We start from the raw sequence: 4252 nt of genomic DNA on the forward strand, positions 1-4252 counted from the left end.
AATTCGTTGACAAAACCGTAAAAGAGAATGCACACTTGACACAGAATTTTACTGCTTTAGAGTTAAAAAAATGCCTAACAGGTTTTAAGAGAAGTCGAGCTCCGGGTTTAGACGGGCTTCCTGCAGAATTCTATCTGACCTATTGGGACCTTTTATCATCAGACATTTTAGATGTTTTTAAAGATTTTGAAAAACTCGACCGACTGCCTGACAGTTTTAGAGTGGGAATAGTGACTCTACTTTATAAAAAAAATGATAAGACTGACCTAAAGAATTGGAGGCCCATCACACTTTTAAACTTTGACTGTAAACTTTTTAGCAAGGTTTTAGCGACACGGATGTCCTCTGTTTTAGAGGAGGTAATTCACCCAGACCAAGCTTGTGCCATCTCAGGGAGACAACTCACCGACAGCCTCGTACTGATTCGAGACATCATTGATTACGCTAGAGACAGAAACACCCGGCTTGTCATCTTAAATTTAGACTTTGAAAAAGCATTTGATCGGGTCTCGCATCAATATCTCTTTCAGGTGTTGCAGCCATCGAAAAGGGCCCGATTGTTCCTACTTGGTGAGCTTTGCTTGGTTGAGACGCTTGCCCCCCCCCCCCTGCTCCTCGGCTGACCAAGTAGAAACAATCTATTCGATGGCTGCCTTGTCTTTTACTCTGCGCAAAAGACAAGGCAGCCACAAACACCACGGGAACACCGTATTGAGGCTTTGTTCTGACCACTCATTCGGTGTCGCGTTTCTTTCAAGCAATTCTCCCGGTTAGCCCGCACTCGGCTCGCTCCCAGAGCCGTGTTAAAGTCCACTTCGCATTCACTCTCTTTTCTCAGCAGATTAAAAGAAAGTTTCATCTTGGGCTCCCTGAAACTTCCATCCTGCACCGCTGTTTGCTTTTTCACAAGAGCAGAGGAGAGCGCACTGTTCCCAGCAGCACTGCAGTACCGGGTCGAGGCTTGGAGTGAACGGAGCAAGCTTCTTTTTCAACTCCTATTCTAAAAAATCCATTTAATATGTTGTCCTCGTATAGGGGACATATTAAACTGATAAGAACAGATACTACACTTGATCTTAGCCAAAAGGCCGAGAAGCGATAACTGTCCACTGTTTCAGGTCCGAGGGCCCTTGCTGGCACAATGCGCACTTGTAGCAGTGTTCTTTTTATGGCCATAGGTGGCCAGAGTGTCACGTTGCACCTCCGCCCACCCGCTGCACTGAGCACTCTTCAGCCCTTTTAAATGGTATAACTTTGCACTCCCGCATGCTCCAGCAAGCACCATTCAAGCAACAACTTTGCACTCCAGCTTCGAACATCGGCACAGTCGCAACAAGTAAGGCGACTCTACTCAGAGAAGTCACTCTGCAAAGTAGCAAGATTTCTTTTGCACAGACAGAAAGGGCTTCACCCGCAAAGGTAAAGCCTGCCAATAATAGAAACAACTCATTAGTGCTGCTCTCCACGGAAGTCTTTAGTAAAAGGCGAAAGACTTGTATGTTATGAAGAGAAACCAGAGTACGATTATCCGTCACTGCGGGAGCAGGGCATCAGGCTAGTTGGTATAGCCACCTTCCCCATGGTGAGCTTTGCTTGGTTGAGACGCTTGCCCCCCCCCCCTTGCTCCTCGGCTGACCAAGTAGGAACAATCGGGCCCTATTCGATGGCTGCCTTGTCTTTTACTCTATGCAAAAGACAAGGCAGCAACAAAAACACCACGAGAATCCCGTATTGAGGCTTTTTGACCGCTCATTCGGTGTCGCGTTTCTTTCAAGCAATTCTCCCGGTTAGCCGACACTCGGCTCGCTCCCATAGCCGTGTTAAAGTCTACTTCGCATTCACTCTCTTTTCTCTGCAGACTCTTGGGATTTTATCTATAAAATGAATTCCTTCACTCAAACTATGTTAAAACTGCTTTGTCGTTCATATTTACCATGTCTAGAAAGATTTAAACAAAAAAAACAACGTTGTACTTTGCAGTAAAAGAAAGAGCAAATCTAAAGTTTCAGGAATCCGAGAATAAGCTTACTTTCATGAGTGCTTCATGATTTCGGATTTTGCTATAAAATGAATTCCTTCACTCAAACTAAATTAAAACTGCTAAACCGCTAATCTGTTACATGTAAGGCAGATGTCAAATTCACCGAAATAGGATCTAAGGGTATTCGGCCAATCGAGCTGTAGCAGCTTCGGTAAAAGAGTATAAGTTGAAGAGTTTGTGAATAAAGGTGTGCGCACACATAGTGAGCTGTAGGAAAATAGGCAGGGAGCAATGCCGGCTGGGGTATATGTTCTTGTATGTTGTCTGACTGTTTGATTTGAATGTGTTGTGTAAGTGTCCTGTTGAATGTTTGGGCTTTGACACTTCACTGTGGTTGTTAACTGTGTGGTGTGTTCTGAAATGTTATATGTTTGGGCTGTGTGACATGCTTAATGCTTGTCAGTAGCTACCCACTTATTCATATATAGCAACTGACAACATAAGAAGTCTGGATATACTTTGATAGTAGTTGTAGAAGTATCCTTATTGATAATAGATAAACTAATTCATAGTGATAGAACAGTAGATGAACAGGTGCCTGCACGTCTCACGAAAATAAAATGGGTGTATGATTGCTGACGGCAGAGCAATACTGCCAAACTTATGAGTTCTTGTGGCAAACTTGATTCAGTGTCTTGACGTGTATACGCTGTTTCACTGACTTGATTGTCACAAGAAACAAAGTGTGTTTGATAAGATCCGACCATTTTATTACGGGAGGATCAGTATGTATGGATTCTGATGTGACTGATAAACCCATTCGTATCTTAAGCATAATCTAATACGTGAGACAACGCCCTGGCACACAATCAAAAAAAAAAAGAGAGAGCGGTTTTGTGTCCCCACAGTCCATAATGTAGAAAAGAGAGAAAAAAGCCTTTCTGATTTGGTGTGTGTGCTCATAGTGCAGAGTGTAGAGAAAAGAGAGAAAAGAAAGCCGTTTTGGTGTCACGGGTGTTGTGACTTACACACACACATTTCTGAATTGAGAAAAGAAATTATTTTAGAGGAAGCAGTAGAGTTTAGATCCCACATTTGTTGATAGGCATTCATTTATTTCTTCACTTCTGATGAAGTTTCAACAATAAACAACAAACTTTGTATTATGAGAAAGAACCAGACTCATTCTTCAGGAATCCGAAAATAAGCACGAATTCGGATTCTCCTATAAAACGAATTAATTAACTCAAAACAAGTTAAGACTGCTTTGTCCTTCATATTTATTCATGTCTAATAAAGTTTCAACGATAAACAACGTTGTACTTTGTAGAATGAGAAAGAACTTCTTCAGCAATAAGCATCTCTCGACATATGATGAAATACAGATTTTTCTATAAAATTAATTTCTTCTATCAGCGTGACTTAAAACTGTTTGTACTCCTTATTTATCCACTTCAAATCAAGTTTCAACAATTAAAAAAAAATTGTAGTTTGAGAAAGAACAACTTAATCTTCAGCAATCAGTATAAAAAGAGGGTAACAAAAGATGCAAATGCCAACCATACATCACTAAAAGGTGGAGCGGAAGTATTCAGCTGCAAGTAGGTGTGAATGTTCGACCATAATTTGTAAAAAGTGGGTAAGAAAAGGTTCGAATGCCCGACTAAATATTAACAAAAGCGGGAGGAGAGGTCTTCGGATGAGAGTGGGTGAGAATTTCCTACCATACAAGTATGGTGGAGAGGAAGCTGTGATTGGCCGACAATAGTAAAAAGCAGGTGAGAAAAGATGCGAATGTCAAAACATACATGATCAAAACAGGGAGCGGAGGTGTTTGGCTGCGACAAGGTGTGAATGTCCACCCATAATTAATGAAAAACGGGCAACAAGTAGGTTCGAATGCCCAACCATACATCATCAAAAGCAGGAGTGGATGTGTTCGGCTTCAAGAAGGTATGAATGTCCATCAATAATTGCTATAAAACATGAAAGAAAATTTTCGAATATCAAACCGCACATAATCATAAGCGGGAGAGGAGGTGTTCCGCTGCAAGAAGGTGTGAATATCCACCCATAATTACTGAAAAATGGGTAAGAAAAGGTGCGAATGCCCAACCATACATCATCAAAAGCAGGAGTGGATGTGTTCGGCTACAAGAAGGTTTGAATGTCCGACCATAGTTTGTAAAAAGCGGGTAAGAACAGGTTTGTATGCCCGACTGTACACAATCAAAAGAGGGAGCGGAGTTGTTCAGCTACAAGAAGGTGTGA

At 41.7% G+C, this 4252-nt stretch overlaps 2 non-coding genes across 2 annotated transcripts; both read right to left on the reverse strand.

Moving 5' to 3' along the window:
- Positions 1 to 916: 916 nt before the first annotated feature.
- Positions 917 to 1100, reverse strand: LOC140320608 (U2 spliceosomal RNA). The gene has a single exon (XR_011918440.1). It is a non-coding gene; the product is annotated as a U2 spliceosomal RNA (small nuclear RNA).
- Positions 1101 to 1408: 308 nt separating this feature from the next.
- On the reverse strand, positions 1409 to 1522 carry LOC140265901 (U5 spliceosomal RNA). Its single transcript, XR_011906584.1, has one exon. It is a non-coding gene; the product is annotated as a U5 spliceosomal RNA (small nuclear RNA).
- Positions 1523 to 4252: the final 2730 nt, after the last annotated feature.

This window comes from Leuresthes tenuis, unplaced genomic scaffold, assembly GCF_036924035.1.
Source record: "Leuresthes tenuis unplaced genomic scaffold, fLeuTen1.0.hap1 SCAF_12, whole genome shotgun sequence".
Taxonomy (NCBI): Eukaryota; Metazoa; Chordata; class Actinopteri; order Atheriniformes; family Atherinopsidae; genus Leuresthes; species Leuresthes tenuis.